General features: G+C 45.4%; 1 protein-coding gene across 1 annotated transcript in view; it reads right to left on the reverse strand.

Annotated features, from left to right (window-relative positions):
* Window positions 1-9,333, reverse strand: part of ARHGEF19 (Rho guanine nucleotide exchange factor 19) — a 399,335-nt gene extending 390,002 nt beyond the window's left edge. Inside the window, exon 1 of the mRNA XM_086921910.1 lies at window positions 9,140-9,333. The gene's annotated coding sequence lies outside the window, so the exon portion shown is untranslated. The remainder of the gene's footprint in view (window positions 1-9,139) is intronic.
* Window positions 9,334-14,536: the final 5,203 nt, after the last annotated feature.

A 14,536-nucleotide genomic window follows, 5' to 3' on the forward strand; every position in this document is an offset into this window, starting at 1 on the left:
ATGTGTGAATGTACTGGGTTAAGGACAGTAACACCTGATGCTATTCCTAAAATGTTCCTGGCAGTTCCGTGGTAGCTGTGCAGCATTTTTCTTTGGCTACTTTGGCAAAATGGCCTCCTTAAAACATAAGAAGAAGGAAGTATGCTACGAGGGAGCTCTCCTCTGAAACAATCATGGACACGAAGGATCTTCTAAAAACGAATGGTAAATAAATCAAATGTGAGATCTTGAATGTGGTGATGAACCACGTGGCAGATAAGCTGGGTTCAATGACGATCAGTCGCGCGAATCCTACAGCAGATTCAGGCAACTGCAGGCTCCTCTGACTCCTGAGTTGCAGTTGCTCAGCTTGTTTCAGGGTGGCCTCTCTACCTCCAGGTTTTGCAGGTCACACAGCTCTAGATTTAGAGCTTACAGGCTCGATCCAGTCTATCATTAATTGGGTGGAGGCATCTCTGAAGAGATCATAAGCCTCGCTCAATTTCATTTTCAGGGCTTTAATCTCCCCTTGATACAACATTATTTGTAGTTCGGTGTTTAAAATCCCTCTGCTTAGCTACAGAGAAGGAAAAACAGCATGGCTGTTAAATAGAAAGACACAAATCAATTTAATCTCAAGCATCACTTTTGAGTCCATGAGTTTATCAGATCTGGCGACATTCTCCTCGGTGAGGGCAAGATGGCAATATTGGCAGAGATGACCAATACCAGCCAAAGAAGTTCCCTTACCACCTCCCATTCCCGATCTAGAAGCTTTTCTGTGAGAGGTAGGGAGAAATGGTGAAGGAGAACAGGAAGCTAGCAGCTTCTTTTCAACCTCAACTGCACAGACCTTGGAATACATCTTCATCAAGAAATCCTCCTCGCTCTGTCACGATTCAGTCAACTCGACCAACTTCTAGACGAAGAGCAAGTCTCGAAAGAAAATATATTTGCAAGTTCACAGCGCCTAATAATGCCAAATTAGTGACCCCAGGGCCTCTGGGTGCAAAAGAAGCTCTGTCACGATTCAGTCATCTCGCCCAACTTCTAGACGAAGTGCAAGGCTTGAAAGAAAATACATTTGCAAATTCACAGAGCCGAATAATGGCAAATTAGTGAGCCCATGGCCTCTGGATGCAAAATCAGCAAATTACAGATCCCCATGCGACCACGAGGGTAGCAGAGCACAGATCCCAGAAGATCATTGCTGTGATAGTGAAGTACTTACTCCAGGAAACTAGTGACTACAGAGAAAGCAAAGTACTGCATCTTTGGGCTTTTCCGCCGGGCTTCAATAGTGAAGTATCGTCTCCAGAGACAACCAAGTACAGATGTCCAATGACTATAATGACTGGGGAGAGAAGCCACAGAATAGAGAGTTCTTGGAGGCCCATAGACTACAAGAATATCATGGTACAAACAGAAAGAGTCAAATGACTGCACATTTAGCCAAATATTCACACTGGCACCAGTAGTCTGGTGGCTGCAAAGATAACTGGATACAACCCACTCTTGCACAGATTAGAGGACTGAGATCTGAGGATGTCTGTGACTACAAAGCAGAAGGTTACAGACCACAGGGAGTAGGTAACCCCAGCGACCGCAGAGTAGAGGCCACCAAGGGAATACTGACTGAAGCAAAAGAAGATATCAGTCAACCACTGACAGCACCAACACCAGGGTACACATCACAAGATCTCCCTGACAACAAAGCTAGTACACTTCAGGCCAGGGTCTAATGTCTGCAGAAAAAAAAGCATGACACACACCTCTGAGGGGTTCCAGTACGCAGAGATAACAGGGGACTAACCAAAGGAGGCTAACTACATACACAAATTGAAAGACACCAATGTCTAATTCGGTCAAGTCAAAATGACATTCTATCACCCCTCAAGGCTCCACACTGGTAACCAAAAACAATAACAGTCTCCTGAAAAACCCTCTGTTTCGCTCTCCAGGCAATCTATGGATCTGGACCAATCTTCACACAATCTAAACTCAAACTAAGCAGTCTAAGGAGAAACTTCGAAACCAGAATGTCTCCAACTCTTGACCATGTCTCTTTTTCATAAAGCCTGCGTGGGCCGGAGCTCCTTCTCTGTACAAATGCTCCCAAAGAGAATAACGATCATCAACAGCCGCGCAGAATTCAGTGAAGCAACAAGAACCTAGCTGTTCCCAAACAAGCACTGGCGTTGCCAATAGGTCTCGCAGTAGGAAAGTTGGAGCTATTGGTTTTGTAAATGACATTTTATATTTATATATTGTTATTGACAATGCCAATAACGATATATAAATATAAAATGTCATTTACAAAACCAATAGCTCAAACTTTCCAAATGCGAAACCTATTGGTAACGCCAGTGCTTGTTTTAACCCTGATTAAAATGATGAACGAGCTCTGCTGAGCAGCGGTGTCTGCCCTGATCAGCTTGCCACTACATGTTACTCAGCCGCATCAGATTACACCAGCAGGCTGCAGCCGCCACGGAGCCACCACGAACACCAGCCGGACGGCCAAGTGATGCCGCTGCCCTGGTGCATCGAAAACCGGCGGCATTAGTATAGTCACCGCACTTGTGGAAAAAGTCATTGCGGAAAAGGGATTCACTTCCGGGAAATAAACTGTGCTGCGGCAAAGGAAGTAAAAAGCTGCACTTGGAGATAGTTTTGTAGCATGCCCTGCATGGTCAATTAGCTATCACAAATCGGGGAACTAAATAACTTATATAGTTTGGTTGATTCAATACTTTCTCACAACCCACATAAATCATCGTTGAAGAGCAGGCTGCGCTGACGCTCTGCCAAGCTTGTTGAAGCAAACTGCGTAGAAGCAAATGACTACACCCAGAACAAGAGCAAGGCGTCCCTGGGGAGGGGGGAGGTCGGCGGAAGGAGGCTGGCGGGGGGGGAGGGGGCGAGAGGCAAGAAGGATGGATGAAAGAAGGGAGTGGTTAAGGGAGAGTGATTAGAGAACAAAGAGAGAGAAGGCAAGGGGGAGGGGGAGCGGTGACAGAGGCCAGTCGGGTAATGGAATTAGAGGAGGGTGAGGTGGTTTGAAGGGGTGGGATGTGACCTAGTGGACGAAATAATAGCCCACACATGCAATGGCATATCAAAGCCACAGGTACCCCTCGCGTGTGATAGGGCTGAGGCCCAGAAGCAGGAACCAGTCATTAAATCCCGAGCACACAATCCTGGAGACAAGCAAGAATAGGGTTGCGTAAAAAGAAGGAATGAGTAACAGACAAGCTGGGGAACAGATGGCCGTGTGCGAAGCACTTGGAGAGTGTATGCTGGCAAATGGTGGGGGGGCGGGAATGCGAGCGAGCGGAGGCAGGCTGGTGTGGGAGGGGGGAGGTGCTGGTGTGGGAGGAGTGCTGCTAGGGGAGGGGAAGCCTGATGCCGGATGGGTGCGGGAGAGCGAGCGAGCGGAGGCAGGCTGGTGTGGGAGGGGGGAGGTGCTGGTGTGGGAGGAGTGCTGCTAGGGGAGGGGAAGCCTGATGCCGGATGGGGGCGGGAGAGCCTGGGAATGCGAGAGGCTGGGCTGGGCTTGCATGCGATGCGCGTGCATGTTCACGTGAACTTCATGAAAACCGCGGGGCTGAAAGCCCTTTGGTTTGAAGATGTTTTCGCCACATGAATTCTCGCTCCGCTCGATGCGCTTGCGCGCATCGATAGGTCGCGAGACCTAAAAAGGGACACAACGGACCTGCTTTGTTACTAATCAGAGTAGTTTTTATTCACAGCCAACAAAGCTATCTATCGTATTTCTTTGCCATGCAGTGTCATCATACAGAATCTTGTGCATGGAATGGCAACAAGCCTGGAGAACATATGCTGGCTTAACGCACATCACCAATACACATTAATTGCTAATAGGCAGCACCTCACCTAATAATCTTCTTCGACCATGCACAGCAAACTGAGTAGTTCCTTAACCAACCAACAAGAAAGAGGTTTGGGAACGCGCCAAGGGTTAGCAAAGTGTTATAGAAATGCTTTAGTAAAATGCAGATTCTAACACCAAGGTTCAGGTCCCATAAAACATGCTTGAGATGTGAAGCCGATTTGCTGTTTTTTTGAAGGACAACTAAACCAAGTCTGTGGCTTAGCTGTCAATTTTGTAGGGTTCTTGCTTAATATCGTGTTGTTATAAATGTACAGTAGTGAATCTTGGAAGCCTATGAATAACGTTGTCCTATCACTAACAGCTCTGTTCCGATAGTCAGTCAAATGGTGTTGTAATACCAGGCCCATTGGTATTGATTTTTGATGGTTTCACCACCTAATTTACTGGCATGAATTTGAGGATTAGAATGGGGAGTAACATGTGCGTGCCAGAATTAATGGACTTTTTACCAGCATGTTTTTCCTTTATTTTGGGCCCTTTCCAACCGGTGGAAAATATTAGCTCAAAAGCAGGGAAATAGAACAGGGGCAATTCTGCATCCAGAAAACCCTGTAATTGTTTATTGTAGTAAATCTCCAGAAAACCTGCGAAAATTCCACTGTGCACAGCTGAGAATAAAGTCCTATCTTGTTTCATAACATATCAATAACTTGCACAAAACATCAGATATGTGACCCGAGAAAGTAACCTAAAGGTGGGGATTTGTAAATGTGATAATGCTCTCACGTAATCCTTGACAGAAGATTCTAAGATTGTTTGGGCTCTTGTGACAAATGTGTTGATCTTGCTTGTAAGCCATGGCCTGAATACTCGCCTTGAGCTTGCAACTCAAGGTGCATATTCTGGATGCTGCCAATTTTATGGTCTTGTCTGCTGACAGCACATGCACAGTCGCTTCGAGGCATATTGTGTACTAAAAGGGGCTTGGAACCAACCCATTGCAACCATTTGTTGGCTTTTTTGTCACTCTTATTGGCTACTTCTTTATTGGCCAGTGCTTTACTTTGATTAGTGTTATTCTGCTGCCCATCTACTGCTTGCTGTGATTCAGGTACTATTTTTTTTTTCTTTATGCTTCCCATCCGTGTTGCTCTTTAAGCTACCACTGTTGCTTCTTCACCTCCCACCCATCAAACATTGTCTCTGCTGCTTCTTCCCCTCCCACCCACACCCTGGTCTGTGTTGCTTCTTACCCCCCCCCCCCCCCCCCCGTCCATATTGCTTCTTTCCTCTCACCCTCATTCTCCTGTTGTATGTGTTGCTTCTTCCCTCCCATCTCCCACTCTCCTGTTGTCTATATGCCCCCCCTCCCCAGCCGACATAAGGAAAACAAAATCTCCAAGATGCCATTCATATTGCCTTTTTTACGGCTCCCACCTTCCACCCCGGTGTCCATGGTGCCCATCCCCACCCTACTCCTGTTGTCCATGCTGCCCATCCCCACCTGCTATGAGAAAAAAAATACTATGACGCTGCCAGCACTGGGCGAATCATAATACTTGTTTTTCTAACTTTGCTTCTTTCTAACTTTTCTTTTAGCCAGCTGCACAGTCACGCTACATGGCTAAAAGACATTGGCAAACTCAACAGCTTTCGAATAGGCGAAACGTGAATGTATGACGTTTCAATGCAGACATTCACAACGCATGGCTTTACAACGCTGTCGTTATAATCACCGCATTGTTACCATGCGTACCATTACATCGCAAGTCCTATCAACGACTTGCTGTAGGGGAAGCACTGGACTTAGGAATAGTATTAATTACTATTCCTACTCCAGTTTGTGCAACGGCAGGGAAGGTGTTGGATTTAAAATCCAACATATTCCCTGGTGTTGCACGCCCCCTACAGCAAGTCGCTGATACGACTTGCGATGTAATGGCATGCGTGGTAACAACGCGTCGTAACGACCGCGTTGTAAAGCCATGCGTTGTGAAAACAGCATTGTAAACGCTGTTTTCCAGAGAGGTCCTGGCTTTGCCAAAGCTTGTTTTTAAGGTTTTTAAGTAGGTGTTGGTTTTGACAAATTATACTTTTTATCAAAATTTGAACTTATGTTTGTGTGTCTCTGACCGAAATGTGTATGATGCTTTTCTGGTTTTATTATTGGGTATGGCTTGTTATGTGTTGAATAATAAAGATTTCCTTACCTGACATCTTCTCTGGAGAGTGGAAAGCATCTAAATCTAACTAATTTGTATGTAGTATAACAGCCATGGAATGTACTGCAGCATTACGTCTTACACATCTTTTGGGCTTCCGTGGCCACCAATCAAATACTAAAGTCAACCCACTATTCTGAGATACACGGGCAACATGGAATGAGGGACAGAGAGACTCTTACACTGGGACATAGGAACAGTAACTCTGAGCCAGGGAAACACTTACCTGGGAGAGCGGGCATGACCTGCTGATCACTGGAAACTGGCACACCAGTGAGGCAAGGGAGACTAACACTGGTACAATGTCACCACTTACAACAGTGGAGGGTAACACTGGGACAGAATTTCAAGACTGGGGTAGCGACACTGGGATGGGCTGAAGAGACTGACGCTGGAACACGGTAGACGGGGACACTGGGGCAAGGGACATTGACTCTCGATTGAGGGGGGAGGGGTGTTCTCTGGTTTTGGCCCACTGGACTAGAAGAGAGTAGCCCTTGTATAGGAACAATTTACACTTCACCAATGGGAACTCTACCACTGGTGTAAGGGACACTGACATTGGTACTGAGGAAACTGAGACCTTAGGACAAGGGATACTCTGACACCAGGCCACGGGTGACTCTTACTCGGATGATAGGGAGTGACATTGGGAATGAGGAATTCTGGGACCCTAGGACAAGGGATAATCTGTCACCGGGCCACGGGTGACTCCTACACGGATTATAGGACTGACATTGGTACGGAGGAAATCAAGGCCCTAGGACAAGGGATACTCTGACACCAGGCCACGGGTGACTCTTACTCAGATGATAGGGAGTGATATTGGGAATGAGGAATTCTGGGACCCTAGGACAAGTGATACTCTGTCACCGGGTTACGGGTGACTCCTACACGGATTATAGGGACTGACATTGGTACGGAGGAAATTAAGGCCCTAGGACAAGGGATACTCTTACACCAGGCCGCGGGTGACTCTTACACGGATGATAGGGATTCTCTCTTGCTGGGACAGGAAGACATTGACACCATGGCGGGAAAGCACTCAAAACTGGGATTGATGAAGATCACAAAACCAAACCCCCTGAAACAGCTCACCATGTAAAGAAAACTGTTTCAGTTAGTCAACTCACTTCTGACCACAACATCTGGCAGCGTCAAGAGGCCATGTCAATGGCAAACACAGCCCTACATCAAAACACTCGGAATTCTTCCGTGCTACATAATAAACTGAGGAGACAGAGTAGATCAAATCCGAGAAGCACAGCTTTAGAACAACCAATGGCCTATACTAGCACCTAAGATTGTATAAATATTACAGACATAAAAGTTCATCTGTCTATTAATGGCATTCTGGTCCACCATTTCAATACTTATATTTATGGTTCTAAATTTTTAATTTTGAGTATTTAACCCCCACCCTCCCCACCCCCACTGGTTGGCTCTTACACCGCTTCTGCCTGGGCCATACCAGTTGTTAGAAGCAACCTTCCTCTTCATACACACTCGCCTGCAGCTCTGGCTAATATTTCAGCAAAAAGGCCTTTAACAACCACAACAGCCCTTGGCAGTGGGGAATAATGCTATAGTATAGTATGGCAAAACAGGCCAATTTATTGCACAATATGGCACACCACGGTAATCATCGCATAACATAAAGAATACATTACTATAGAACTGTGTAGCAAAGCTGAGCATAGATAGGATTGCTTATGCTATAGCATTGCAAAGCACAACCTATTATGGGACCGCAAAGCATAGCATGTTATAGAATATCAAAGCAGGAACACAGCATACTACTAACATTGAATATCATGGAATAGCCTTACGAAAGCACCTCGTGTTATGGAAAAGCATAGCAAAGTATGGCATAGCATTGTACAGCAAACCAACATATGGCATGCAACATAGCTTAGTTTGCCATGGCAAAGCATAGTTGAGATTAGCAAATGACAGCAAAGCCTCTCAAACTGCAGTGTAGGGAAGCAAATCGTAGTACGGCCACAGCACAGCGTGGCATAGCAAGGCACAACATAGCAACATATAGCATGTTGATAATCTAACGACGTAAAAAGCATAGTAAAGGGTAGCACAACACTGCTTAGTACAGCTCTCCCAACTTCACCTCCAACAGAAGAATCAACACAATGTACAGACTGAATGCCCAAAAAACAAAGAAAAAGCACAGGACAAAACTTAGGACTCGAGAGTTTAAACTGTCTGTGAATTGCATCAAAAAGCTCAGACTAACAGAGGTAGTGAGCGGGGAGAGAGTAAAGGGAGAAAAGTGTCAAAGAAGGTAGAAAGTGAGAGAGAAGGTGATATGAAAAGTGGTAAAGAGTCACATGGAGAAGCGCAAGTGTGGGAGACCTGCTAGAAAGATGGTGAAAGGGAAGGACACTGTAAGAGGCATTGGAGAGACATATGGGAATTGAGACAGGAAGGAAAAGAGAGAAAGAAAGATGACAAGGAAATTAGGTGAGAAGAGGCAGCGAGAACTAAGAGCAGCTAGAGATGGGTGAGACCTGGGAGTGCCTCGGGGAGAGAGGTAGGGGGCACAGACAGAAAGCAATACTAAACTGACCAAGACAAAGTGTCAGGACGAAAAAGAACGAGCAAACAGAGAGGTGGGGGGGGGGGGGGGGGGGTTCTGAGACAAGAGGACAGATAAAAAGAGCAGAACCTAACAAGTGAAAACATTTAAGAAAATTAAGAAGTCAAGTTTCAACCAAATCAATGTGAAACAAAAAAGAAAGAGGGGACTGAACAATAAAAAACTAACCAAAACAGCGACAGAAAACAATCAGAAAGAAATAAAACAATCAGAAAGTAATCAAGTAAGATAAAAGCGGATTATGGGCTCCATGAAGAAACAACGAACACGTTGAAATTATGTAAAGTGTGTCACGGTAAAAGTAAAAGAAAGAAACGTGATGATCGAAAGTCTAGATGAAAGCTAAAGCAAGTAAGGTTGAGGGCAGCGCCCATCCCCCTATCCTCCGTCACCACGGCACTGTTGGGGGGTGGGGGGTAAAGGCATGTTGGTTGGCAGAGGGGGGGGGGGGGGGGGTCTCACACTCACCTCACTGGTCGTATCGCTCCAGGCTCCTTTTTCAGGCTCCCCTCCTGCAGCCTCCAGCTCCATGCTCAATCCTGGAGTGTGGGGGTATCTGCGCCAGGGTTCCTTCCTTCCACAAGTGTCTCCCGCCTGCACCCCTGAGGCATGGAAGCCCCCGCGGCCCGCAAAGACCCGGAGCACAAAGTGCCTCACAGCGGAACAAAGGAGGCGCTTCCAACTCTGCCGGGCTCCACGGCTGCCCCTCCCCCGAGCTGTCTTTTTAATTTTCTCTGATCATGTGTCTTCTTTTCACACTCCCTCTCCGCTCCCTCCCACCCTTCCGCCCCTCACCTGCCGCGTTGCCCAAAGCAAAACTGCATATTAAGAATACATCGGTGGCCAGTGCGTGGTGTGTAGTTGTTCACGGGAAGGACGGCCGGGGAACACCGGCAGCAGGCTGAAAGCGCTCGCAGGAGTGCACCAACTTGTCATGCTCACTTCTCCCTAAGTCCTTCCCCTCACCCCCTCCCCCTCCACCCTCCTTTCTCTCCATCCAGGGAGAAGTGTTCTCTTTGGGGAAAATGGGAAAACAGGTTCTGCGGGGCCGGCAAGTGGCAAGCAGACGCTGTGTACACAACTTGGTAGTGAGAGGGGGAACTGCGTGCAGGCCTTGGTGGGGGGACTGAGGGGGGTCTACTGAAAAGGGCTGTGTTTGTAGCATGCGAGGGATGAAAAACGCAGCGTTTGGTATCAAGACCTCTGTGCTCCTGACATGCTTGGAAATAAAACCTGCAAACATTCCGGTACCCATTCATGGACGTATTCATGGACGTCAGCCTGGGCACCTGCGGCTGCACGTGCCCCTTGGTACCCCTCCTAGCGTTGCATTTGCCCCCCTTGGTCCAAGTATTCATAAAGAAAGCTGCAAGCCTGTTTCGTACAAGTGCATAGGTGCAGCACTACAACAGATTGATTGACACCGGGATAAGGTCCTGCTGGTAGCCTTAACCATGGTGGAGCAGTTTTCCTCAAACACTGACACCTCTGCCCACCAAGAAGTCAGAGTACCTAGAAAAGTATTGGAAAAGTTAATAGGTCTCGCCCATGCAAGAGCTATTGGCAAAGCCAATGTTTCAGCCATGTTGTACGCCAGAGTGGCTGCTGATCAGCATGGGTAAAAGTTAATGGGGTAAACAAGAGTGGTGTGGAGTAGAGTGTCGAAAAGTGGAGTGGAGTGGTGTAGCAAGTTGTAGAGTTGTGTCGAGTGGCATAGAATGGTGTAGGGTAGAGTTGAGGGGTTGGTGTGAAGTGGAGTGTCATGGAGTGACGTAGAGTGGAGGGGCGTAGAGTGTTGTGGAGTTGTGTGGAGGGAGTAGAATGTCCTAGAGTGGGAGCACGGAGAATGGAGTAGAGTGTCGTAGAGGAAAGTGGCGTGGCATAGAGGGAGTTGTGAGAAGTTGAGTAGAGTGTTGTAGAGTAGAGAGGCGTGGAGTGGATTAGTGTTGTAGAATAGAATATAGTAAAGTGGCATGGAGTGGTGTAGAGAGAGTTGCGTAGAGCATCCTAAAGTTGAGTAGTGTCGTAGTGTGGCACAGAGTGGAGTAGAGTGCTGTAGATTGGAGTGGCATAGAATGGAGTAGAGCGTCACAGAGTGGAGTATCGTAGAGTAGAGTGGAGTGTCGCAGAGTGGCCCAGAGTGAAGTGACGTGAAGTAGAGTAGTGCATAGTATATTGGCATAGAGTGCACTGGCGTAGAGTGCATTTGTTTTGAGTAAAATGGTGTAGAGTGAATTGGCTTAGAGTGCAGTAATGTAAATCGCAGTGGCATAGAGTGAATTGGCGCAGAGTGGAGTAAAGTGGCGTAGAGTGCAGTGGCATAGAGTGCAGTGGCATAGAGTATATTGTTTCAGAGTAGAGTGAAGTGGACGTAGAGGGGAGTGGTGCAGGGTAGAGTGAAGTGCCATAGAGTAGTGGCGTAAAGTATAATGGCGTAGAGTAGAGTTTTACAGAGTAGAGTGCAGTAGCATAGTGAGCAGAGTAGAGTGGCGTAGAGTGGAGTTGAATAGAATTAACTGGAGTGGTGTAGAGTGCAGTGGCGAAGAGTGTAGTGGTGCATATTAGATGGAGTAGAGTGCAAAGGCATAGAGAAGAGTGGGGCAGAGAAGTGTAGTGAGGCATACATTGAAGTGGCATAGAGTGCAGTGATGCACAGTTGATTTTAGTAGTGAAGAGTGCAGTGGCGTACAGCGCAGTGGCAAGCAGTGTCGTGGCGATGAGTGCATTGGTGTAGAGTGGCTTAAAGTACAGTGGTGCAGAGTAGAGTGCAATGGTATTAGGTGCAGTGGCATAGAGGAACATAGCATAGAGTGCAGTGCTTTAGAGTGGCATAGAGTGCTTTGGTGTAGATTGCAGTGGCGTAGAGCAGAGTGGTGCAGAGTAAAGTGTCGTGGAGGGCAGTAGTGCAGAATAAAATAGAGTGGCAAAGAATTCAATGATGTGACATGTAATAGTGTAGAGTGCAGTAGCGTAGAGTAGCATGGTGCAGAGTAGAGTGGCGTAAAGTGCAGTAGTGCAGAGTAGAATAGAGCGGCATAGTGTGCAGTGACGTAGAGTACAATGGTGTTGAGTGTTGTTGCCTTGAGTGCAGTGGCGTAGCATTGCAGAGTAGATTATAGCGGCGTAAAGTGCAGTGGTGGAGAGTAGATTCGCGTAGAGTGTAGTGGCTTAGAATGTTTTGGTTTTGAGTAAAGCGGGGCAGACTGCATTGGCTTAGAGTGCAATGTTTAGAGTAGAGTGGTGCAGCATAGATTGCAGTGGAATAGAGTGCAGTGAAGTGGGCAGAGGGGCGTGGCGCAGAGTGCAGTGGTATAGAGTAGATTGTTTTAGAGTAGAGTGGAGTGGTGCAGGGTAGAGTGCAGTGGCATAGAGTGCAGTGGCGTAGAGTAAAGTGGCTTAGAGTGCAGTGGTGCAGAGTTGATTAGGGTGGCATGGAGTGCACTGGCATAGAGCGGAGAGGTACAGAGTAGAAAGCATTGGTGCATGGTGCAGTGGCACAGAATGCAGTTTTGCAGAGTAGAGTGGCATGGAGTGAAGTGGCGTAGAGGGAAGTGGTGCAGAGTAGAGTGGAGTGGCCTAGACTGGAGTTGTGTAGAGTAATGGAAAAGTGTGCACTGGTGCATAGTAGAGTAGCTTGGGGAAGAGTGCATTGACATAGCCTAGAGTGGTGCAGAATAGAGTAGACAGGTATAAGTGAAGTGGCATATAGTCGAGTGGGCAGAGTAGAGTGCAATGCCAGTGTGGAACGGCGTAGTGTGGAGTGGTGCAGTTTAGAATGGAGTGGGGGGTGCCATTACAGACATCACATCTTCAATTAAAATGGCCATTACATTTGCACAAACGAAAAGTTTTACTGCTAAAACTATACAGTGCACAAACGATAATGTGTGGAAATGCCATCACCTAGTGCATTGATTTGTTTTGATCGGATTTAAATACTTATTTCCAACACTTTTCAGAATCTCCACAAACGTGCATAATTTGTGCTTTCCTAATTCAGTTATATTCTGAAATGTCTAGTTCATTTACAAATATTTACATTTTGTTGTGTGCTAGAAAAAAATAGCACTGTACAGCCTCCTCCTGCACTCCCCCAGTAGCCAGCATGATTGTCACATAAATCCTCTAACTTTGACCTGAGAGAAAGAAAAGTAAACACCAAACTCCCTCAGAAAATAGAGCCTGACATTTGACCTCTGTCTTTGAATACACAGCAAATGCAACATAAGAACAGGATTGAAAGACATGTTTACAGAAAGCGAGAACTGGTGGAAGAACACATTTAATAGGGTATGGGCCATGGAAGGAATAAACGCAAGCTTGACAGCATAAAATAAATTAAGCCAGTACATAGAAAGTAAGCAAATTAAGCAAACGTGAGTTACAAACCACAAAGCCAATGGTAAGCAATGGGCTGATTGCATTCCCAGAGAAGCTTTTCAAATGTCAACATGATGTCTTTAGCAAACCAGACAGATGCACTGTCTGGTAGACTTCGACCTAAAAATGAATAGAGGTGTTTAAGTCTCACCATCTACCTCTTCAGCAGCAGCGGCTGGTGATCTCTGAAAGTGGTGGACGTAACACCTGTTCTCTATTGCAAACAGTGAATAAGCTCAACTGACTCCAGGGAATTCGGGGAGGTAGTTCCAGGTTGGAAATTTGGAAAATAATGGGGCAAACAGTGCAACTTTTTTCACATACATTTTTCTTAAAATTAAAGACATCTGAAAGAGCGCTCAGCAAAGATTCCAGTACTCGCTCAGAATGCCAGCTAATCCTGCCTTTCACCACAGATCTTGCAGATTCACCTGAGATAGTTCACCAATTTGCTTCCGATGCCCCCAGCATGCTAAAAAGTACCACCAACATGACAGTGCCAGCAGTTTGGCTTCTGAGGCCCGATCATGTCATAGATTGCTTCCACAAAACCCAGCAATTACCACCAGTTTCTCTTGGGGGTTCCTCAACCCCTAAATGCTAAGAATTACTTGCAATATGTCAGGGCCAGTATTTTGTCTAGAGAAGGCACCATGGCAAACAAAGGATGATGACAGCAGCCAATATGCCAGGAGCCAGCCATCACCCTCACTCATACATACTCATGCACATGGGTACTCAGTCAAAATATTGAGTTTTAAATTTCGACCTACCAAAATATTGTGTTTGAAATTTCGAAGGTGCAGAATATCGATGTCGTTGGACAAAATATCGACCCTAAGGTAAGTAATATCGAAATTCTTTATATCAATGTAAGTAATATCGAAATTAGTAATATCGATAGCATATATATCGATGTAACTAATTTTGATGACACTAATATTGATATTTGCACTTTTTTTGTTTTTTATTATGTATGTGTTATATGTTTTAGTTAAGTATTTAAAATAATTTATATTATATGTGTATTAATTTTATATATTAATACATTTATTTATAAGTAAATTATATGTTTTAGTACCGGAGCGGGTTGTGGGTTTATAGGGGAATAGGGTGGGAAGTAGTTTAATTGTAATGAATACAATATTTTTTATGTATAATTTACTTTGTAATTAATTATTATTGGCAATTATTATTTTAATTGATAAATTAATTATTTAATTGGTAATTAATGTGAATTTTAATTAAATGTTATGTTTTAGTACCGGAGCGGGTTGTGGGTTTATAGGGGAATAGGGTGGGAAGTAATTTAATTGTAATTAATAAAATATTTATTTATGTATCATTTATTTTGTAATAAATTATTAATTGGCAATTCATTATTATAATTGATAAATTAAAATATTTAATTGGTAATTCATGTTAATTTTAATTAAATGTTATGTTTTTGTACCGGAGCGGGTTGTGGGTTTATAGGGGAATAGG

The sequence above is a fragment of the Lissotriton vulgaris genome, chromosome 5 (assembly GCF_964263255.1).
Source record: "Lissotriton vulgaris chromosome 5, aLisVul1.2, whole genome shotgun sequence".
Classification (NCBI taxonomy): Eukaryota; Metazoa; Chordata; class Amphibia; order Caudata; family Salamandridae; genus Lissotriton; species Lissotriton vulgaris.